This window comes from Rattus norvegicus, chromosome 3, assembly GCF_036323735.1.
Source record: "Rattus norvegicus strain BN/NHsdMcwi chromosome 3, GRCr8, whole genome shotgun sequence".
NCBI classification, from domain to species: domain Eukaryota; kingdom Metazoa; phylum Chordata; class Mammalia; order Rodentia; family Muridae; genus Rattus; species Rattus norvegicus.
Window position 1 is genome coordinate 2,550,658 of NC_086021.1, and position 26,134 is coordinate 2,576,791.

General features: G+C 36.9%; 1 pseudogene; it reads right to left on the reverse strand.

Moving 5' to 3' along the window:
- Positions 1–10,166: 10,166 nt before the first annotated feature.
- Positions 10,167–26,134, reverse strand: part of LOC134486026 (Y-linked testis-specific protein 1-like) — a 116,665-nt pseudogene continuing 100,697 nt past the window's right edge.

The window sequence follows — 26,134 nt, forward strand, 5'->3', positions numbered from 1 at the left end:
CGCGCGCACATGCACACAGAAACACTCATACATACACCAACACACAAACACACACATACATACACACACAAACACACACACACAAACATACACATATGCACACTCAAACACAGAAATACAGAGAGATAGATAGAGACAGAGACAGAGAGAGACACGGAGAGAGACAGAGAGCCCTTGAAAAAACATGTGATATCATCTTTCTAAGAACAATAAACAGAGACAAGTTTTAAAACAGGGAAGGAAAAGTAAGCAACAAGAAGAATAATCTCATCATACCCATCAACTTGAGGAGGATAGAGTTTTCTCACTCTATCTTCTAGGTTCCCGTCTGTTACTGAGCGACGTTGGGGCAGGAACTCAGGCAGGACACTAGAGGCAGGAAAGGAAGCAGAGACAACTTAGAAATGCTGAGTCCTGGATTGCTATCCATGACCTACTCAGCTTTCTTTCCTTCTCATACAACCTCATAGTGTCATAGGGGATGACACTATGCATAGTGGGCTAGACCCTTCCACATTAACCATCAAAAAAAAATTCCACACAGATGTGGCCAAAGGCCAATCTGATGGAGGCAATTCTTCAGCTGAGTCTCCATCTTCCCAGGTTGAGTCAAACTGACAATAAAAACTAACCAGGACCCCTGCACATCCAATGTGATTGCCATACTGTGTGCAATAGACAAGCCATTGGAATAACCTTAGCTGTTGATCACTGGATTAATGGCTTAAAAATGTGATGTACATTGATTTGATTTTCATCTATGTGTAAGAGGAAAGGGTTTTGTTCTCAGAAAAACCGGATAAAACTGTAAAATACAATATGTTAAGTGAAACACGCCAGACTCAAACAGACCATTACGAAATTTAGATTTTAATAAGGGATATTAAGTGAAAGGGGGCACTTAGGAAGAGGAATTGGAGCAGCATGGTGTTTGTGTGTGTGTGTGTGTGTGTGTGTGTGTGTGTGTGTGTGTGTGTGTATGCAGGTAGAAATGGAGGTAAGTTGTAAGGATGAAGATGGCTAATGTACAGTATAAACCTGCAACAAGCCCACTGACTTGAACATTAAAAGCTCATCGATATAAGAGAACTGAGTCTAAAACAATGTTTTGATTAAATTGGGGGATTATAGTTTAGAGATATCGTAAAGTTTATTCATATTTTCTTTACCACAGGTGGCTCTTGCTGTTTTGAGCTTGATACTGGTGACAGGATATGGCAATGAGCTTTGGTGTCATACCTCACAAATCACCCGGAATTAACATCATTCAGTGAGGGTACCATGGGGAAGGAGGTAGTTAGATATCTTACGGGTACACGATGTGGGAAGAATAATGCCCACACCCACTGTAGATATCCAAATATTCACCCTCATCTCTGGTTTGAATGTGTTCGCACAAAAGTAATTTTCTGAAGATTAATCCCCAGTGTGAGTGTAGTTGTGAAGAATTGATTAGGTCAAGAGGGATGTGACCTACAAATAAAGATCCATTAATGATGCTATTGTGGAAAAGGTTAAATTATGAAAGGGAGTATGTCTCCCTCTCTTGTCTTCCTAGCCCATTGGATCCCTTCTGTGGTGACAACATCCCACAAGAACTCCTTCCTCTGCCGATGGTCTATTCATCTTGGATTTACAGGCTTCTGAATCAGAATCATACAGAATCTGTGTCATTATAGACTAGGCAATTGATGCCATTATGTTTGGACATACAAGCATGAACATGTCTCAGAATTGTGATCAGCCAGGTCATATGGGAAAGCGAAGCTGGCAGAGAGGACTAGGTTGTTAGTGCTGAGTGAAGACTAGATAGTTTCAGGGTTAGCATGTGTGCTCTTCGTGAAAGAAACAGCACAGAGGAAGAGTGTAGATTGGAAAGGTGCAGCTTGGGAGGCACTCGGACATCTACTATTGGCCTTGTGGGGACAAGGAGCCATTAGGGAAGGGGAAAGATCACTAGTGATAGCTTCAGCCACTGCTTTTGTCTAGCAGAACCCTGTTTAGAATCCTCATCTTCGAGGATGTAAAAGAAAACTGCCTGGAGTCAGTTGATCCATCAGTAACCATCAAGAGTGTGTCCACTATTACAGAGGGACCCAGGAAAAAGCCTAATCTTGGAAGATCCTTTGCCTTCCAGAGATGGAGACTTCTCCCAGGCAACACTGGGCAACCCATCTACGTTGGTAAGGGCCTCCCACTAAGTCCAGATCAGTGGTTCTTAACCCTTGGAATGAGACCCCTTTCGAAGCTCAAGTGGCCCTGCACAGGAGTCACATATCATATATCCTCTATATCAGACATTTTCAGCATTTGATTAGAATATAATAGCTCATGAATGTGAATTTCACAGAAAGAAGTGATTTGCTCATATTTTGTAAAGGTACAAACTCTAGAAGAGTAAAAATATTTAATAAATATCTAGCTGTTCTTCGTTTTCTCTTTAGTATTTTAGTGTGTTATGATATTCATGCAGAAATTCCTTATCTAGATGATTTTTAACTATAATATCCAGTACTATTAAACATATGCACAGCATTTTAAAACTATGGATAATATATGCTTTGAGAAAATTTTCATCAAATGAGCCAGAAATTCTTCATGACTTCAACACAACATGGCCATTGGGAACAGTATAAACCACAAATAAGGAAATGCAGAAAGTGATCGACACATGCATAATTCTTGGTTTTAAATTTAATAATCATGCTAGTTATGGTATAGTGCTTTGAACATAGAGTCAATGACAGGATGAAAAATACTGAAGAAGAGTATTTAAATTGAATGTTTACAAAATAAAAGAAAACAGTGGATCTGAAGGTAAGCTACATTTAACAAAATGACCCTGTTCTTCTGCCACTATTTATTCAATGCTTTGTTTTTTGTTCCTATATTATGTTCCAGAAACATCACAATGATTCTTGTTATTCTTAAATAAATGAACAAGCAGTTCAACTGATCTAATATTCCACATTATCTTAATGTTCTTCTGTATCTTTAGATATTAAACTTATAGAGAATTATTTTTACTAGAATAAAAATTTTGTTTCTTTATCATATAAGAGAAGCAATTATTTACAGAGAATGGATACCTGATATATTTTAAATAATCCCAATAGAGGTTTAAACCATATATATTAGATCAATCATTCATACCTTCTCCAAATGAAACTCATTAAATGTTACTACACATATAGTACATAAAGGGAGTGAAATATAGAAATAAAAACATCACCTATGCAGCTACAAACATTTATTATCCCCATGATGAAAGCCAATACTAGAAAGAGAAGATGGTACAGACACAATGCAGGATAGATCAGCATCATTCAAAATGAAGAATTGGCTGGAGAGTTATTTTAATTAAATATAGTTAAGAATAATGCAAATAAGTTTAATGTTATGAGAACTAGTTTACCTCTTATTGTTGCCTTATCCCTTCTTAACTTGGGCAGTCACATTTCTGCTCTGTGGAATGAGACAGTCTCCACCTTCTCAGCCCTCACATAGTTCAGTTTGTCACTTGGATGTCCGGACATCCATATACCTGGCGATAATTTTTTCTTCTTGGAAATTTGAAATGTTCGTATTTCCTGACTTCGGAGATAGGGTTAAAAGAAAATGGGAAGTGAGTGACATACCATAACTCTTCTGTATTATTATCACAATGGGTTTTTTTTGGGGGGGGATGGGATACTTGAGGTGAGAAGAAAGGAAAGGTGCTGCTTTATTTGAAATATGTCCTTACCTCATTCTGTGGCCCTGTTAAGGGCCCAGCCTTATCTGTCAGGCCTGGCCATGTTCCTGAAACTACTCCACTAACTTTCTCATGCAGTTCTTAATTCTAGATACTGCTTGCCACTCTAGGTTTCATCTTGACCAGATTCATCTCATTTCCCTGTGATCCTGCTCTGAAACATACACAAGTTTTTTTTTTTGTTTCATTTTGAAACTTTTAAATGTTTATGTTACTTTTTCTTTAACCTGTTTTATGGAAACCTTAGAGAAGAATTATTCATGGATGTCTGTTTTGATTGGATTGAGAAAATAATGATAAAAAACTCATTTTGATTTTACAAGATATTTTCATTTCTATGTATTTCCCTTACATAAACCCACTATGCTAGTTTATCTCCCTGTCTTGTCCTGAGTTCTTTCTTCCCATTGCTATTTGAATACTGCATCTTAGGACTTACTGAAGACCCGTAAATGCTGGCATACACGGGAAAGGAGTTGATTCTTCTACACTTTTCTAACCCTTTTTTAGATATATCTTCCTACTTTCTTGAGCTATTTGAATTAATTTTGATCACTGTACTCAATAGTATAGTACTATAGTGCTTGGCCCTTGAAAATATCTCTTATTATTGGCTTGTCATAGCTTTACAGTTCAGGGTTGGGCCTAGTTACATTTTGAACTTTAGCCCAAGAAGTGTGTGAACTTGAAAATACCTAGAGAGCAGCTATCAATACTTTCAAATGGTATTTTAATACATGAGGGCTATAAAAAACTTTTAATAAATCATGGAAATGCAGTCTGAGATTCCTGTTTGTGTAAAGTACTTGAAAAACATGAACGGCAGAAAGACCATGGCCCACTCACTTTTGTCTTCACATAGGGTGCTCACATGTGACTTAGTTTTGGTGCCTTTTCTGGTTAGAACGTAAAGTTGTTTGTGGTAGTTAGTGTTAATGGTTTGCTTCTATTAATATACCCTTTTGTTATTGTTTTTGTTTTTTGTCTTCATCATTCCCATTAGGGCCATGGTACCCCGCTTTGTATAGATAAAAGGTGGGTTCAGTCCAGCTATTATTGTCCTGGGGAACAACCCACAATTTTGGGAACAAATTTTCACAATTTTAAAGTTGACCGTGGTTTGAAATTCTTACTTGCCATCACTTTCTTGTAGCAACATAATTGTTTACTTCTGCTTCAATTAATTGTATTAACCACCCTATAATCCCATTATGTATCTGTGTGTAGGGGGAGAGGGATTCTTTAAATTTTCTGTGTTATGTGGTTTTATTCTTCCATAAATTATTTCCCACCACCACATGAGCACAACACACTACCAGGCATTATTGCATGCTGGGAACATTGGGGAAGGGTAGTGTGAAATTCATCACTGCTCTTTGTTTCAGAGATTCTTATTTTTAATAAGTAATCCATCCTATTGAAATAGCTAATTAACTCTTTTATTCTCCTTCATATATGGCTGCTGCTATGAATAAATTGCATTTTTGCTTTGATAAACAATAACAAAATCCCATAAAGGCACGAACATACATAAAGAGGGAAAAGTATTCACAAAGAAAAAATGCATTATAATGGAGAAAAAATATAAGCAAAATGAGATGAAAAGTTATAGTCAGAAATTATGAAATTAAAAATTTCATTATAAAATTACAAATTTGAAGGATTAGATAATACAAATATATATTCAAACAAAGAGGAAAACATTAAATGCAATGTATGCACAAAGAGTAAATTCAAAATGTAGTATATAAACCAAGATTGGAATGGAGAACTCACTCTTGCTACTGTAGAAGGAAAAATGAACGAACTACCACTAGGTTTAACCCAGTCTTTATTGCATAGTGACAAACTATCAAGAAAGATGATGTTTCAAAAATACCACATAAATAAATCATCGATAATTTAAACAAATACAAAAAATAATAAAATATAGAAGAGCAGCCCTAGTCTATGGTGATCTGATAGGATGTATAGAATCACTTCAATATTCTGGTATCAATTGAGGCCTGTTATGTGAATGAGTATATGGTCAAATTGGGAGAAGTTACAATGAGGTACATAGGAAAACATATATTCTTCTGATTTAGGATGAAATGTTACCTAAGTACCTGTTAAATCCATTTGGATTTTTTAGTTATTAAAATAATATCTGTTATTTTAACTATATCTGTTTAGTTACAGTTTACATAAATTGTCAGTTGATGAGAGTACAGAATTGAAGTCTCCAACAATTTAGTGTGTGTGGTGTAATATTTCCTTTGAGCTCTAGTTATGTTTCTTTTATGAATTTAGGTGTTCTTGCAATTGAAATATAGGTGTTCAGAATTGAAAGTTCATATTAGTATTATTTTTTCTTTGACAAGTATGGCTCCCTTCTTTGAAGCACCCACCTCGACCAGCAAGGAAGACGGGACACCGTTGGATCCTTCTCTAACAGCCTTTATTGCAGGAACACCTCATTGATGATATGGGGGACCCCAGAGAACAAAGGTACTCGCCTTAAGTACCAAACAGACAGTGGCAGTAAACTTGTCCTCTGGGTATTGGTGGAGTGAGAGATATCTTATTAACATGCTTATCAACTGTGGCCTAGTAAAATGCCAGAAGAAAGCTAAAGACACGACTCAATGGTGGTAATACCACAAACGACCACTAGATGTCAGTGCCCTTTATAGTTGCTCCCAACATCTCACTCTTTTTTTGTTTTATTTAAAGATTAGTCCATCAGGTGGAGGTAGTGGTCTGAGAGAGATCAGACATGCCTCACACAGTGCCCAGTTCAGCCATGGCGAACCACTTTTGCAGTTAGGACTGCACCCCAATGGCTAGAAATGACTGATGTACAACACACTGGTTCTGGGCTATACGTGTGTGTTTAATATTAGGGGAGAAACTGAGCAGAGGTGCATTGGGCCAGCCCGAATGTTCAGGCAGGGCGTAACCACCTCTGTCTATGACTGGTCTAGATCCTTTGTCATGTCAATACATGTCATTGCTCCTGTCTTAGGTCATTCCTCTCTAAAACTCAGCCTTACCCATGACTGGAATTACCCTATCGCCACCAGGTTCCTGTCTTAGGTTGGTTCGTGCCTGAAGAAAGTTGCCCGTCTCTGGATACAATGACTTCACATGACAGTGACAAAATACGATCTAGGGCGAACTCTCAATCTTTCAGAGAGGCCAGATATACATTGGGAGAAGCACCGCTTTCAATGGCAGCCATAGCCTGGTAAACAATCGCTTTGTGCCTGGCATGCTCTCATTGTAAATGACAAAAAAAAAAAAAAAAAAACATAGACATATTCCACATCCCAAGAGGACAATGGCCCCCCCATGCAAACAGGCCAGCCCATTTCTTGAAAATGAGAAAACATTGGTAATCCACAAGGTGAAATCTCCAAACGTGATGGGTTCCATTCTAATGTTGTTAAGGACTGCAATCTGCATCTGCAACTGTCTCGATAATTGCTCTGCTTTCATGGACCAGTTTCCTTTCAGATAATTCGAGATTTCTTTGCTCTGTTGAGAATACTGAGAGAGATTAGCTTGCAATGGAGTAACACATAAGCCTCTAAGAGAGGAAACGCAGGACAGCTGTGTCATATGATACAATGCCTCAATTTGTTCCTGAAGCAAATCTATTCTTTGGTTAGCTAATAGAAAGCCAGATGCCAAGTGGGCATTAAATTCTTCTTGTATCTCTAATGCCACTGTGGTTCTTTCCACTATCTGATTGATAGTCTCAGCCATCTGTATTTGATTAGTCATAGTAATCCCGGCATAAGTACTGGCCAGGATCTTCTTGGGCAAAATACCAAAATGCTGATTACAAGATTTAACACTTAACATAGCAAACTGTGCAACAGCAGAAGGATAGTATTCAAGGGTATTATTAAGAGAAATGTGAGGATAAATCCACAGGAGTGTTCCCTGTTGCCATAGCACTCCTGTAGGCTGACAAAGAGTTCTCAGTATACACTAAAAAAAGTTCCTCCTTTTCCTTATAACTTTTTAGGATTCCTTTTTCCAGTCCTTCCTCTACTTTCCTTAAGGATAATCATGCTTCCTCGGTTAAAGCATGGGGTGAAGTAAGCTGAGAATCCCCTTTCAGGATCTCATACAGTGGTTGTAAATCTGCATTAGGCATGTTAATATAGGGTCAAATCCACTTTATACTTTCCAGTAACCTTTGAAAATCATTTAATGTTTTAAATGATCTTTTCATAATTCAATTTTCTGAGGGGAAACATTATGAGGAGTAATCTTTGTTCCTAAATACTCTCCCTTTTTGCCCATTTGAACCTTTTCTGATGCTATAAACAATTGATTATTTTCAAGCATCTTTATCACTTTTGCACAGGCCATTTCTAGGGTGCTACAATCTTTAGCAGAAAGCAATATATCATCCATAAAATGTATTATTCTCAATTTTGGGAATTGATCACGTACAACCTGTAGGGCTTTGCCTACATACAGCTGACAAATAGTAGGGCTATGAGCCATACCTTGAGGCTAGACCACCCACTGACAGCGTTTATCAGGTTCTTCATTGTTCATAGAGGTTAAAATAAATGCACACCGCACGCTCGCTATCTTGTGGGGCAAGAGGGATGGAAAAAAAAAACAATCTTTAATGTCAATAACAATAATAGGCCAATCATCAGGAATACTAGAGAGCAATGGTAATCCTCTCTGTATGGGACCCGTTATTTGCATCTGAGAATTGATAGCTCTTAACTCATGTAATAATCGCCACTTTTCTGATTTTTTTCTTAATGACAAATATAGGTGTATTCCAGGGTTATGTGGATGGCTCCATATGTCCCAATTCAAGGTGTTCAGACACTAATTCAGCAGCAGCAGTTAATTTTTCAGAGGATAAAGGACATTGAGGAATCCACACATGTTCCTCCGTTTTCCATGTAATGGGTATGCCTCCCTCAATGTCCCCTAGGAAAAACCCAAACCTATCCTGTCTCTTTTAGAATCCAGTAGCACTGGGTCAACTCGTCCTTGTAAATTTTTTCCTAGAACTTTTCTGGGCATATAGCCCATTTTGATCATCATGTCCTTGGCCTGTGGGGAGTACTCATTAGTCAGGCTCAAGTCTAGATTTATTAAGACATCTCTGCCCCACATTGTCACAGGAATGTCTATAATATAGGGAGTAAACTTTCCTGACCTTCCTTCTGAATCCTCCCATGTTAATTACTTGGAGCTAATTAAAGGAGCCATTTCGTACCTTAGACTGAGTAGGGCCTGAGATGATTTTTCTGTAGGCCACCTGGATGGCCAGTCGTGAACAGAGATAAGACTACGATCTGCTACAGTGTCTAACAAACCAAGGGAAGAATGTCCCTCCACAGTCAAGGTAAACATTGGACGATCGCCCAGTTCTAATGAGATAAAAGCAAATTGGGAGCCTGTAGATCCCAAGCCCCTGTCTACTCTGATTCTATTATCAGCAGGAAAATGTCTATGCAAGCTGGGCAGAAGCAGCAGCTGGGCAAGTCTGTCTCCCGGGGAAATAGAAGAAGTTCCCTCGGGAGAGGCTGCCAGGACTTTTACTGTGCCTAAATAATCAGGGTCAATTTCTCCAGGTACAATTTGTAAATCTTTCAGGGCAGAAGAAGAGCGTCCCAACAACAGTCCAACTGTATCTTTAGGTAGAGGCCCTTTAAAATCTGTATCTATAGACTGTACTCCCATTTGAGGGGTCAGTACGAGTCTGGTGGTGGAGTGGATTCCAGTGCTGCTGAGCCCTTAGAGGCTCTCCTCGGTCCTTCGGGTGGTGAATAGAAGGCCAAGGCCTCTGCTTGTCCTGTCCCTGCCTGTCGTCCTGTAGAGCCCCATATATTTGAGGGCCCGGGGGATGTTGGCCCCGTCGTCCGTTTTTTGGCCGTGCACCACCATATCCTACCACTAGAGATCGTCCATCCAAGTCCTTTACAGATCGACATTCATTTGCCCAGTGGTTCCCTTTTTTACAGCGAGGGCACAAATTAGGTTGTGGAGGTCTGTTATTACTCTGTTCCCTATTTTTTTCAGGGCATTGACTTCTGTACTGCCCTTTGCGGCCACATCTGAAACAAGTACCTGCAGGAACCTTCTTTTTTAATGGCATCATTGCTGCAGATAGGCTAACATTAGTCAATGACCCTCCTATCTCCCTGCAGACCTTCACTCAAACTTCCAAACCTTTATGTTTGTATGGTGTTATAACAGACCTACATTCTTTTGTACATTTTTCATACACTAGCTGTTTAATAAGAGGCATAGCTGTATTGGGGTCTCCAAAGATCTTAGTAGCGGACTCCACCATGCTGGGTACAAAGTCTGAAAATGGCTCAGTGGGTCCTTACAGAACCTTGGTAAGGTTCCTGGAGACTGCACCTCTATTAGGCAATACATTTCAGGCTTTAATTGCTATATCATTAATCTGGGTATTGACCTGATCTGGATAACCAGTGTGGTCCAGAGCAAATCGGCCTATTCACAATAACATGTCAGCGTCCCAATGTCTCTGAGGGTGGACTCCTGAAGCCAAATTGATGGCAGCCTGAGCATTAGCATTTTCATAAAGAAAAGATTTCCAGTCCAAATATTGACCCGGAGAGAGACAAGCCCTGGCTTAAGTCCCCCAGTCTCCAGATGTGAGACAGTATCTGCCATGAGCCTCAATTTGAGCCATAACAAAGGCTGCACTGACTCCATAGGTTTTGACTGACTGTGCTAATTGCTTTATTGTCTTAAAGTCAACAGGTTCATGATGTCACTGCCAGTTTGCATCCAGAAAAGCTGGAAAACTCAATCCTAACTCTTTCCATTCTTCTGGGCAAAAATAAGTACTTCCTGAAGACTTCACCATTGTTTTACCTTGAAAGTTAAACAGTGGTGCAGGAGGTGCCATTGGCATAATGGCTTTCTTATCTAATTCCTTGGCTTGTTTCTGCATAGCGTAGGCGTGTGGACAGTCAGGATGATAAATCTCTTTCTCATAACATGCAGCTTCCTCCTCAAGGTTATTTTCACTAAAATCTGAGTCACTAGACATCTCCAAGTCAATGTCTTTATTGAGGGATATATTTTTTTTGTTCCTAGGTCCTGATTATTATTCCCACCTTTGCCTATCCTCTCCTTGATCTTTTCTGCCTTCTCTTTTACCTCTTTTCCTCCATTTATTTTCTTTCCTTCCTTCAAAACTTTCTCTCCTTCTGACATACTCTCTTGTTGCTCTGTAAGGATTTTCTGACCTGTCCTAACAGCTTCTTCACATCATTTATCTTCTAAGCAGGCAGGGACCTTATGCCAAAGCGGCTTTGTCCCTGGTTTAAGCTTGCCCTCTGTAGTTTCCTTATCCAGATATTTTCCTAACTTGTCCCACGCTCTCAAAGTGAGCGACCCTGACACTATAAAGCACAGAGCACAACGGTTACATTAATCAAGAAAACGTAACAGGATTTTCTTTTCAATTTTAAGCTTACACTGACCAAGAAGCTCCTGAAAAGCTGACAGGAGCGGGGTGGAGTGTGAGTTTCCCATGCTTTTACGACCTTATTTACCATCGGTTTACGAGCAAGGCGAGCTGGCCAGCTGGCATGTTTATTTACACACAATATTGTGGTTCATCAGTGGACTCTTCCCAACAAATGCATTCATGCCCTGGACGGTGGCAATTCAGACAGTAGCAACACCACAACACAAAGAGAGTATAAGGCAAGAGTGCTAGTCCAACCCACAAAGGATCTAATGGGAAAGACAACATTACCGTGCTCCACAAACCCCTTTGCCTCTAAACCAAGGCTATCATTGTCTCTGCTTCTCCAGAGAACCTTATTGTCCTATTAGGGAAATTTTAAAATCCCTTATCCCGGAGCTTTATCGTCCCAATTTCGGGAGTTTTATGTCCCAACTCCGGCAACTAATTGTCCCTTCTTGGAAAACTTACCGACATCGACCGCCTGAGGCCGAAAAAGTTCTGGATCCAGACGAGAAAAGATAATTTTCTCGGGTCCCCGTATGGGCCACCAGTTGAAGCGCACACCTCGACCAGTAAGGAAGACTTAACACCATTGGTTCCTTCTCTAACAGCCTTTATAGCAGGAACACCTTATTGATGATGCAGGGGACCCCGGAGAACAAAGGCACTCGACTTAAATACAAAACAATCAGTGGCTGTAACCATGTCCTCTGGGAATTGGTGGAGTGAGAGATATATTATTAACATGCTTATCAACTGTGGCCTAGTAAAATGTCAGAAGAGAGCTAAAAACACAGCTTAATGGTGGTAATACCACAAACGAACACTAGATGTCAGTGCCATTTATAGTTGCTCCCAACACTTCCTTATCATTTTTGATAACTTTTTGTTGGAAGTCAATTTTGTTCAATATGAGAAAGGTTACTCCACCTTGATTCTTGGGAATATTTGCTTAGAATTTTTCTCCATCCTTTTACCCTGAGATGCTCTGACTTTGTCAGTAAGGTGTATATCCTGTATGCAGCAAAATCTGGGATCCTCTTTATGTTTTCAGTCTCTTAGTTTATGTCTTTTTATTTGGGGAATTGTGTCCACTGATGATAAGAGATATTAAATGAAATGGATTGTTGCTTCCTGTTATTTTTGTTGTTAGAAATGTAATTACAAATGTGTCGCTATCATCTTTTGGTTTGTTGAAAGATTAATTCCCTACTTTTTGCTAAGGTGTAGTTTCCCTCCTTGTGTTGGAAGTTTCCATCTACTATCATTTGTAGAGTTGGATTTGTGGAAAGATATTGTGTACATTTGGCTTTGTCATGGAATGACTTGGTTTCTCCATCCATGATAATTGAAAGTTTCACAGATATCCTAGCCTGAAGATACAGAAATGAATACACAGACCTATGGTCACTTTGTCTTTGACAAAGGTGCTAAAATCATGAAATGTAAAAAAGACAGAATTTTCAAGAAATTATGGTTCAACTGGATGTCAGCATATAGAAGAATCAATTATGTAAATAAACTCCCGTGGCGGGGGACAAATGATCATCTTTTTAGGTGCTGAAGAAAAATTTAAAGAAAATCAGTATTTCTTCATGTTAGAAGTCTTAGAAAATATTAGGAAATCAACAACCATACTTAAACATAGTAAAAGCAATATAACAAAAAAAAAAACAAAAAAATAAAGTTGCCAACATCAAACTTATTGGAGAGATACTTGAAGCCATACAACAAAAATCATGAACTAGAAAATATTGCCTAATCTCTACATACTCCATCAATATAGCACTGGAAGTCTTATCCACAAAAATTAGACAAAAACATGAGGCAAAACGGAATAATTTAGAAAACAAGAAGTAAAAATATCACGATTTTAGATGATGTGATTGTATATTTTAGTGACTCCAAAAATTCCACCAGAAAACTCCTTCAGCTGATAAACAACTTCAGCAAAGTGGATGGATGTAAACTTAACTCAAACAAATCTGTAGCATTCTACTTCAAGGATAAACAGTTTGAGGAGAAATTAAGGAAATGACAGCCTTCAAAATAGTCACAAAAATTAAAAAAAAAATACCTAAGGTTGACTCTAAACAAGCAAGTGCAAGTTCTGTATGACAGGAACTTCAAGTCTCTTGAGAAAAATATTGACGAAGATCTCAGAAGATGGAATAATTTCCCATGCTCATGCATGTGCTGGGTTAATATTGTAAAAATGGCCATTTTGCCAAAAGCAATCAACAGATTCAAGGCAATCACCATCAAAATTCCAACTCAATTCTTCACATACTTAGAAAGAGCAGTTTGAAAATTCAGTTGGAATAACAAGAACCCCATGATAGAGAAAACGTTCATCAACAATATAAGAAAATCTGGGGCAATCACTATCGATGACTTCAAGCTGTATTACAGAACAATAATAATAAAAATTGAATGGGAATGGTACAGAGACAGTAAGGTCAATAAAAGGAATATAATTGAAGTACCAGAAATGAAGCCACACACCTATGGGCACTTGATTATTGACAATGAACTGAAACCATCCAATGGAAAAATAACATATTCGACAAACGGTTCTCATTCGACTGGAGGTTAACATGTAGAAGAATGGAAATCAATCAATTCTTATCACCCTATACAAAGCTCAATTCGAAGTGGATCAAGTATCTCCACAAGAAACATATAATCTTAAACTAATAGAAGAAAAAGTGGGGAAAGTTACTGAACAGAACACCAATGGCTTTGCTCCAAGATCAAGAATTGACAAATGGGACTTCATAAAGCTTTTGTAAGGCATAGGGAATTGGAATTTGGATAAAGGTAAAATCAATAGGGTAAGAAAAGATCTTTACCAATCTTCCATCTGATAGAGGGCTAAAATCAATCTATACAAAGACACAAGGAGTTAGACTCCAGAATATCAAATAGTCCTTTCAAAAATGGTGAATAGCACTAAACAAAGAATTCTCTACTGAGGAATATCAACATCCTTAGCCATCAGGTAAATGCAAATCATCAAATTCTGAGGTTACACAGCAGACCACTCAGAATGGCTAAGATAAGAAATTCACAACAGATTCTGGCAATTAGGTGGAGAAAGAGGAACTCTCCTCCATTGTTGGTCAGATTGCAAGCTGGTATAACCATCTGGAAATCAGTCTGGAATTTTCTCACAAAGTTGGATATAGTACTACCTGAGGATACCACAGTCCCATTTCTTTGATATATACGCAAAAGATGCTCTAACATATAAGAATGACACATGATGCTACAGGTTGAGAGCAACCTTTTTTTTTATAATAGCCAGAAGCTGAAAATAAACCAGATGTCCCTCAACATAGTAATGGATAAATGAAGAATAGTACATTTACACACCTGTGTTCTTCTAACCTATCAAAAACAATGTTTTCATTAAATTCTTAGGATAGAGTAGAAATTATCATTTTGTGTAAGGTAACCCAGTCACAAAAGACCACAAATTGTATATATTTATTGGAAGTTTGTATCAGCCCAAAAGTATGGAAAACATAAGAAAGAATTCACAGGCTATGTGAAGCCAGCAGGAAGAAGACCAACATGCAGATGTGGCATTCCTTCTTAGAAGGGATAAAAAATATTCACGGGAGGAAATTCAAGGATAAAGAGATAAGCAGGGACTGAAGAAAGCGTCAACCAGAGACTGCCCCATGTGGGGATCTGTCCCATATGCAGTCACACAAATCAGTCACTATTGCTGATGCCACCAAGTCCTTGTTGACAGGAGTCAGATATGGATGTCTCCTGAGAGACTCTGACAGAACCCTACTGACACTCGTGAGGATGAATGAAACTAAACAATGGATTGAACAAGGGGGATTCAATGAAGTTATTAGAGAGTGTACTTAATGAGCTGAAGGGGTTTGCAAAACCCCAGGAAGAAAAACAATATCAACCAACCAGACCCACCAGAAATTCGAGGGATTAACCCTCCCACTAGTGAATACAGATTGAGGGACCCATGACTCCAGCCACATACGTGGCAGAGGATTGCTTGTTCAAACATCATTGAAAGGAAAACCCCTTAATCCTGTGAATGCTTGTATCCCTGATGTAGGGTAATGCAAGAGAATTGAGGTTGAAGTTGATTGGTGGGAATTGGAACATCCTCACAGAAGACGGGCAGGGATTTTATGGGAAAAAAGGAAAGGAAATAACATTTGAAATATAAATACATAAAATATTCAGGAAAATTATTAAATAAAAGTGATATCTTGTCTCATTAAATTAATAATACATAATTATCATTTGCCATTTCTGATATTGATCCAAATATTAGAGTTTGGTACTATTTTCCTTAGGTCTCTTTTGCTGTCTATATAATATTTCCCTTGTTATGACTTATATAAATAAAAATGTATTTTACAATTTAAAGGAATATAGAATGAAAATATATTGACATAATTGGTGACTTCCCTATTTTAAAAGTTGGACAACTCCTTGAAGAAACTTTCATGGATAATATCAAAATTTGTTTATAGGAGTTTTTTATTAAATTTTTTTGTTAAAAGCCACAGAAAGGAAATGATTCTTATATTTATGCATTATGGTATTTGATTTCAGAAAATCTTAATGATCTTAGATTTTATAATAATGTACAGAAGTCATTTATTCTTAAAATTTGTTCACAGAAGGAAGTCTTCAATGAATACATATATACAATGTAGCACACATTTCTAATATAAATAGAGCAATTGAAATATATATATATATATATATATATATATATATATATATATATATATATATTATGGACCAAAGATGAACAATCATGTTTAAAAGGAAGACAGAACATTGAGTGTACCTACATTTGAAGTTGAGATGATTCATGCTTCCATGTATTTCTTTCTAGACACTAATAAGATAAAATTAGTGTTAGAAAAAGCTAAAACTGCAAATAGAAGGCTTAATTTAGTATACATATCTAAACAGTGCTTTGAAAAATATACATAATATATTTTCATATATATAAAGTATATATTATATATATATATATATATATATATAGTTTATATATAAAGTATATACAAAAATTCTCAGTGCCCATAAATTATCATTATCACTAAAGCATTTTCCTGGTCATATTAGAGTTGAATTATCAAACACACACACACACACACACACACACACACACATACACACAGAGTTACCTATAATTTAAACATATTAACAAATAATATTCTTTCAGATAAAATTAATGAAAACGGATGAATTAAATATACAAAATAATGTTCTCCCAAAAGTATACTTTCTAGCATATAAAATATTGCCTTATGATAGGTGGTAAATCTATGCAAAGGAATACTACTCAGCTATCAAAAACAATGACTTTATGTATTTCATAGGGAAATGGAGGGAACTGGAAAATATCATCCTGAGTGAGGTAACACAACCACAGAAAAACACACATGTTATGCTCTCATTGATAAGTGGCTATTAGCCCAAATGCTTGAATTACCCTAGATGCCTAAAACAAATGAAACTCAAGATGGATGATCAAAATGTGAATGCTTCACTCCTTCTTTAAAAGGGGAACAAGAATACCCTTGGCAGGGAATTGGGAGGCAAAGATTAAAACAGAGACTGAAGGAACACCCATTCAGAGCCTGCCCCACATGCGTCTCATACATATACAGTGACCCAGTTAGACAAGATGGATGAAGCAGAGAAATTCAGACTGACAGGAAGCAGATGTAGATCTCTCCTGAGAGACACAGCCAGAATACAGCAAATACAGAGGCGAATGCCAGCAGCAAACCATTGAACTGAGAACAGGACCCTCATTCAAGGAATCAGAGAGAGAAGTGGAAGAGCTAGAAGGGGCTCGAGACCCCTTATGAACAACAATGCCAAGCAACCAGAACTTCCAGGGACTAAGCCACTACCTACAGACTATACATGGACTACCCTGGACTCATACCTCATAGTTAGCAATGAATAGCCTAGTAGAGCACCATTGGAAGGGGAAGCCCTCGTTCCTATTAAGACTGAACCCCAGTGAACGTGATTGTTGGGGGGAGGGCGGTAATGGGCGGATGATGGGGACGGGAACATGTCCCCCCCAAAAAAGAAAAAAATGCATTTACATGAAAATTGTATACTTACAATTAAACAGTAAATCTTCTAGATCTTTATAAAAAATCAATGAACAATTAAAATACTTACAAAAAAAAAGAAAAAAAGAAATGTGGGGAATTGCATTCTAAACTGGAGTATGCAATTGTATCTAAAACAAATGTACTATTTAGATGCAGTAGAAATAAACATGTTTTCTTATACAAACTGATAGCCTGTATAATATTCGTGTCGGACAGTTAATCCTTAGCGTTATTTATTGTTTTTTTTTTTGGAGCTGGGGACCGAACCCAGGGCCTTGCACTTGCTAGACAAGCGCTTTACCACTGAGCTAAATCCCTATGCTTAGTGTTATTACAGAGGAGTATTCATCGGCCTTTTTTATTTTGTTGTTGCCACATACTTTTTCCCTCTTCCGAAGAATTACTACAGGGTTATTTACTAACTCTTTCCTCTTGAGAATATCCCTTATTTTCAGAATGCGGTTTCCCATTTTTAGATTAAGATCGCTGAAGAGACATGGCTTCCTGGTGATTATGCTATGTAAAGTTTCTCCTCTTCTGTTGATGTGATTGGTACATTTCCTCAGTAATAAATTCTAGGGTAGTATCTGTATTCTTTGAAAACGTTTTGAAAGGTGATCCAAGCCCATTTATATTTTAGAATATCCAATGAAGATTCAGGTGTTAGTTCATGTGATCAGCTTTACGTGTGACTTAGTCTTTTTCCTTCACATTTTTTGTATTTTTATTTCTCTGTTCATTAGGCTTTGATGATGATAATTATGATGATGATGACTTTATTTTTATTATTATTCATTATTATAATTATTATAATTATATGTATTATTATTTTATCATCACTTTTATTATATTAATTCTATTATTATTAATATTTACTATTTTTATTATTGTTATTATTATTATGTGTCTACTTGATATTTTCTTTGATTCTAGTACTTTAACAGGTATCTCTTTCTTGTTTGGGAAATATTGTTCCCAGAAAGTCACATACAAATAGTTATTGTAGTTGACTTTATTCTCATGCTTCTCATACTGTCCTAAACTTTTGAATCAGGGACACTGCCTCAGTTGGTTCTAATTGGAAAATAGAGATATTGATAGCCAGTATCTAGGCAGGACAGACAGAGCAGGAGTTTCAGGATGCTTGGACAAAGGTACAGAGTGGAAGGAGGCATGGATATTCTCCAGGACAGACTTTCAGGACAGAGAAGCAGCTGACATAGAAGACCATGAGAATACGCTGACCCAGGAGAGCTGCCCAATGGTGTCCAGGGCAAGAAAGATGGGATATAGATTTTAGCAAATAAGAACATGGGAATATCAGTGGGGGATAGTTCAGCCACTTGGAGGTTAGGAAGTGGCCTTGCCAATGAGCTGTTAAAGGCACGGAAAAATATAAAGGCTGTTTGTGTATGGCCTCCATCCATAAGCCCCCATCCCTATCCTCATCTGCTGCCCTGTCCTCTTCAAAGGGTTGGTCTTGCCTGTGTTCTCAGTTGTCTTACTTTTCCTGGTCACTGGCTTTCATCTCTGGACACAGGTAGATACTGGAATGATCCCCTCCGTTACTCTTCCTAAGTTCCTCTATACATTGGGCTGTAAGCAGCTTCCTCCAAGCACAGAAATGTGAGCAGAGGTAATGGTTTCCCCTAAATTATCAGAATTGTCCATGATTCTGGGAGTCCAGCTTTCTCCCCCAACGAATTTGGGTACAGAGAGTTATGGTACTATGTCATCTCTGGGGGCATCCAGAAACAGGAAGCTTGTATCTTCTTGAGAGTATCATCCTAATAAATGGAAATATCAGGATAGACATTTCCTGTATATGAAATATACATATTGAGGGGATTGTCATGGGGAGGTGGATTCAAATAGAAACAAAATACACGTGAATAAGCGTGGTGTATTAAGATACATCCTGACTGGAATCTGTCGAGAAGAATGACAGAGACTGTATTATATAAAATGGATTATGAAATTGAGTGGAAAAATTCTTCTAATAAACATAATATAATTTTAAATTGAATTTTCTTCATCATTTATTTATATAACACATCTTCACTAGGCATCTGGAATTTCATCGATTATGATATATTAAGGATGCTAATAAAATAAAAAAAACTCATCTTCCATAAACAGGAATTCTAGATTTTTCTTTGCATCTTAACCAGAACCATGGATATATCTGAGAACTTAGGGGAAACCATTGCCTCTGCTCCCTGAATGTAAAGGGAGAGAAAGAACATAGAGTGTTGTCAAGCATGTGCTCACGGGTACTTACTTAGAAAATGGGTCCAGGGTCTTTATTTTCAGTGAGCTGGGTGTTAGTTGTGGGTAATCTGAGTTTGAATTTTGTGATTTATTTTTGTGTTTGATAACTTATTTTACTATATTATTTTTCTTTTATAAAGATTTATATTTTATTCACTGAGTTTATTTAATTTACATTTAATTTAAGCATTTCTGCTGAGAAAAGATCTCTCAAAAGTAAATGAACTAAAGAAATCGATTTTGATATTATACTAATATACCAGATTACCGCAGACGATGTGGCTATTTGATTATAGGAGAGCACTAACTATGCTTCCTTTGGTATAGAATATGAAGATGAAACCAAAGCACATGTTAAATAATTCAAATATGGTATTAGATATAATGGTTAATTTTGTAATTGGATGGATTCACTATCATTATAATTAGACCTGATATGATGTAGAGAATTACAAAGAGCTAATGTGTGACTATTTCAATACAAAAACCTAATATACAGTGACTAATTTCATTTTCATTGATATTTTGGTTGGGTCAAAAGCCTTTAACAGCTGAGGTATTTTTGTAGCCTCTTATGTGGAGTTCTCATGCACAATAAATATATTTACTCTATAGTATGCATGAGAGTTCAGAAAGCACATGTCTAATGTATTACTTCTAGGTATTACAAGCATAGAAAAACTACTGTACTAAAATAATTTAATTAATTTGATAATTAAATTTTTATGTAAGTCAGAGTAAATACTAGGATGAGAGAGGCTTCTTTGTATCTTACTATGAAAATAAGTGATAAATAAAAAGAATAGAGGTAGTCAATTTTTTAAACGCTGTTTGACTTTTATTTCACTAGAGATTAGAATCTGCCTCACGATAATAGTATAGTCAAATCACCAGACAAAAATATACAGTATAAATGTAAGTATGTGAATGTTTGGTAAGTTTTTGTGTCCTCAATGAAATAATAGCAGAGAAATCACTATCATCCAAACAGCCAAAACCAAAGGGTCTCCATGATGAGCATCATAAATATAAATTAAAGAGAAATCAGTATGCCAAAACAGTGAGCATAAAATGATGTAGAGACTTAGCCATCAACATAAGGAAGCTACCTAATACTATCAGCAGAGGTTGTGCTTGTTGGCTAAGCAGGGTATTTTACAACACATATACAAGTGTAATGACTATTGCATAAAAATAGAAGAATGGGTAGCATTATAGCACTGTGGCTATAATGTACAAAATTAATTCCCACATAATCACTTTCGACTAAAATAGTCCAGGTAATAATTCTGAAGTCATAGAAATGTTCTCAGATAGTATTAGGAAATATTAAATTTGGGGATTGCATAATGGTTCCCTGGCTAAGGTGGTTGTATGCCAAGCTGAGCTTGAACAGTTGATATCAATTCATTTGACCCACATGGCAGAAGCTAATAAGTCACTTCTGAAAATTGTCCTCTCAACTAACTAGAATACTGTATCATTTGACCACACAACTAATGAATAAACAAATGTAAGGGAAGAAAAAAAGTAAATGAGTAAATACTATCACTGTGGGGAAAGGAGAAGGGAGATGTGGGAGCAGTCACAGAGAGCATGGTAAATCTCGTTATTTCAGCTGCATCAATACATGAGACCTCTTGCAGAAATATGTTCACAATATACATTTTTCTTATGCTTTTTATTCTCTATAAATTGTTTATTTTAATCATCCCAGAAAAACTAAAAAATGAAAAGGTAAGGATATCATGGTTTTCTAGAAGTTATGATCTCTGCAAATTTCATAAATACCAAAAACTAGAATCCATACTCTTAGACATTGAAAACTAATAACTCTATAGAACAGCTCATACACGTGAAACCGTGATGCGCAATACCCAGGCTCCATGCAGGTGGAAGAGCCATGAGTCTACAGAAGACTAAAAGGAGGAATATTCAAAATAAGAAGAGAAAAGTTTGCAGGCATAACAATGAAGGAATTGTAGAATGAGAACAATAAAATCCTCAACCAAACAAATTTCAGGCATGATAAATAAAAAGAAATCTGAACCCAGGTGACCAAACTGAACCCAGCGATAGTAGAAACATAGTTCGTAGAAGCATCCAGAAAAGAAACAGAAATTTCCCACGAAAGAGGGATAGCAATTGACATAAATGACAGAATAGTCTTCAATAACATCCTCCAAAAATGAAAGAATGTAGCTATCTAATGAAAACTCCATGAATTATGGAAACTATCTTTCAGGAATGTATTTAAGGAACATGTATGGCTTCACATTGGAGGAGGATGTCGACACTATTGTAATCCACACTCAGTCTTAGCCACAGCTCAGCAACAGCTCCTTATGTCACCTGAAGGAGGAATGATAAATTGTGTGAAAGAACCTGTGAAGGTCTGACCCAAAGGTTCTAACTTTGTATCTGCTAATATTCCAAGGAGGTAATCTGTAAATCCCAGGAACACTATAATGATATAAAAGAAAGCCATTTAAAATGAAAATATACAACATATAAGGCTAGATATATCAAATGTTCCTATGCTTTTTCTGGTTTAGAAAGTCAGAGATAAAGGTTAGAGTTTAGGAGATTTACATTTGAACACAAAACGAATTCTATAAACTAATCACAGTTTGCTTATTTGAAAATCATTCAATAGAGAAGTACCTGAAATTTGAATGAAAAAAAATTCAGTTGTGAAGATCAAAGACATAACCAACTGTGTGCCAGGAAGGCCCTGGCCTATATTTCAAGCTCTTAGGTTTTTGAGAAAAGTTCTCACGTTTTTCATGTTAAACTTGTACTAACTGCTCTGAAGCTCTCACATGTGAAGTTCTGGCCTCCTACTTGTCAGTCCCTTCTCAGATTTTATGGTATAACTAAAGGCATGTGTCATTACTAGTAAATGAAAGCAAAGCAAAGCAAATAAAACAAAACAAAACCACCTTTGAAATTATACATTTTTTGTAGTGTGTGTGCCTTCATGTATGAATGTGTGCATCTCTATGTTTATTTGCATATATGTCTGAACATGTATATGTTACACTTCACAGGTGGATAACTAGAATCCAACTTTCCAGCATCGAGTCATGGACCCAATGATGTCATGAAACTTGCACAGCAGTTACTCTTATCTTAAATCCATTTGAATTCCCTTCCAACATTTCTTTTAAAAGCAAATTAATTTACCACTAAAGAAATGATGTGAAGTTTAAATGTATCAGTATATTTTCCAGGATGTCTACATAGTTTATATTAAAAAAAAAACAACTGAGACACTAATTTCACTTTTTTTCATGTCCTTACATGAAAAATCTAGCAATTGTGTCTATAAATCAGACCTACAGATGAGAAAGGATGATGATGCATCTTAGCTCAGAGGAGATACTCAAGCTTAGTTTGCCTTTCACAGTAAGGTAAGTTCTTGTCCCAACTTTATATTTATAACAGACTTAATTTCTAATCTACATACAGACACAATAATTTTACCTATACGCTATTTTATTCCTCATGAAAATGTAGAATATTCAGGGTTATGTTTCAGAAAGTAAGTTATTTTATTTCCTTGGAGTTAAAGAATAATACATTCTATTTCTGATTCCACATAATCAGAAATTAAAACATTGCATAAAATATTGAGAAATAAATAAAAATAAATATTTGATATAAAAGTAGTGGTGATCATTTCAGGACATATCAGAGCTAAGTTGCATGGTTAGAAATATTTATGTCCCGTTTTTCATTATGTATATTTTTACGTTTATTGTTTTCTTAATTACCAAATGGTAACATCCTCTGCCCTTCTGTTTCTTTATAAAGGTTATATTTTAAAATGCTGAAATGTTTAAGATGAATTCAGTAAATAATTGGCCTACAATAAATATTGATTTGAAGAATAGATCACAAAATTTGATAGTGAGAAACTCAAGGAGAGTGGATGGGGATTCTTTTGTATTTGGAGATGCAACATTGTGATTTGCTACAGAAATGGACTATTGTGAACCCTCTGTCCAGGTGCAATGCAGTAGGGGACACTGAGGCAACACAATAACAGTGCAATTCATGTCTGTATCAGTTAGATGGAACAGCATTTCTTTGTACGAATGATCAAAATAATAAAAGGCTCACTGGATTTCTTAACCCAATGCAAGTTTTAGGGATAGATTTGGAAGTTTCTGATGTTATAGTTGACATACAAGACATTATGACCTAGACTGAAACATACCTTATAAATATAAAATCTTGTCCCAAGTCTAATGACAGAATAAAGAAAGTCATGACATGTAGTTACAATGCTGGCCATTTGTATAAAAATAAATTCCACATTCGGAAGTGCATTGGTAGAGCCGAGGCGACATGCTCAATGAGGAATGGTTGACTGTAGCAGAAGGTGATTGCTTGTCAACCCAAGTCACAGTAACACTCTTTGGAAATGGCTCACTGCACATCACACATCAGAGGAGGTGCTATGTCTAAACATCATAGGGCAACTGCCTTCCTGAAATGAAGAAAAATAAGTGAGAAAGGTTCCCATTGCACAGGACATATTGTGGCCAGAGACAGCAGAACAGTATGTCACAGATCAAAAAATTTCCTCCAATTATCAGTTTCCCTAGTCTATGTCACAGATGAGAAAATGTCCTCAATTATCAGTGTACATAGTCTATGTCACAGATCAGAAAATGTCCTTCAATTATCAGTGTACTTAGTGTATGTCACAGATGAGATAATATCCACAATTATCAATGTACCTCGTCTATGTCACTGATGAGAAAATGTCCTCAATTAACAGTGTACCTAGTCTAATCAAGCCCACCTTTGTAGAGTCATAGAAACACAGTAACTATGTCTGAATGTGTAATGGAACACATGCAAACAAACCTCATCTTAGCCTAGGCCTACATCTCAGTGAGTCTCCTTTGTTGGGTAATGAAGCTTTCTCAAAACCCATCCATAAATATTTTCTTTGTAAGAAGAGAGTAAGGATGCAAATCATCATTGTTCTGTTTCTGGAAAGATTCTAGATGATCTCCAACTTTTTGGTTTTAAAATTTCTAGAAGTACATTAAGACTGTTGTAGGTGTGTTCTATTTCTCCATCTTCAATATATACTTAAGATGAATTATTTCCAAAACTTTGGTATGTAGATTCATTAAAGTGTCTCATTCAATACCCCATCTCCATTCCATTGTTCTGCCAATGAAATTTCTAAAACAAGCTGAGAACTGACAAAATCAATTCTCTCCATTTTTTTTGAGTACCCACCACTTTCCATTATCCTCTGCCTGTATCCATTGGCTCAGTGCTGAAGTTAGACGCCCTTTATTATTGTCAAGCTCTGTCATAATATCTCTTAATAGACTACTAATTTATTTTAATTTAAATAAGGACAAGTCAAAACCCTTTTGTTTTAACACAGTTGCAGACATATTCATCAGAAAGAAAACACCCCATAATCTGATCCCACTAAAATTCACTAACCCTCGAGTGCAGAATGAATGATATGCATAATTCTGTTAATTTTTTTCCTTTTATTCTTTATTAACTTGAGTATTTCTCATTTACATTTCAATTGTTATACTCTTTCCTGGTTTGCCAGTCTATATAACTCTAGCCCCTACCCCTCCCCTTCTATATGGGTGTTTCCCTCAACATCCTCACCCATTAACGCCCCCCTACCAACAATCACATTCACTGGGGTTCAGTCTTACCAGGATCAAGGGCTTCCCCTTCCACTGGGGATCTTACTATGGTATTCATTGCTACCTATTAGGTCAGAGTCCAGGGTCAGTCCACGTATAGTCTTTAGGTAGTGGCTTAGTCCCTGGAAGCACTAGTTGTTTGGCATTGTTGTTCATATGGGGTCTCGAGCCCATTCAAGCTCTTCCAGTTCTTTTCTGATTCCTTCAACAGGCGTCCTATTATCAGTTCAGTGGTTTGCTGCTGACATTCGCCTCTGTATTCTGGCTGTGTCCCTCAGGAGAGATCTACATCTGGCTCCTCTCAGCTTGCACTTCATTGCTTCATCCATCTTGTCTAATTTGGTTGCTGTATATATATGGGCCACATATAGGGCAGACTCTGAATGGGTGTTCATTCTGTCCTGTTTTAATCTTTGCTTCTCTATTCCCTGACTATAATATTCTTGTTCCCCCTTTTAAAAAAGGAGTGAAGCATTCACATTTTGATCATCCGTCTTGAGTTTCATGTGTTCAATGCATCAAGAGTAATTCAACGGTCCCCAGCTCCGAAAAAAAAAGAACCAAAAAAAAAAAAAAAGAGTAATTCAAGCATTTGGGCTAATAGCCGCTTATCAATGAGTGCATACCATGTGTGTTTTTCTGTAGTTGTGCTACCTCACTCAGGGTGATATTTTCCAGTAACAAATATTTGTCTATGAATTTCATAGAGGCATTGTTTTTGATAGCTGAGTAATATTCCATTGTGTAGATGTACCACATTTTCTGTATCCATTCCTCTTTTGAAGGACATCTGGGT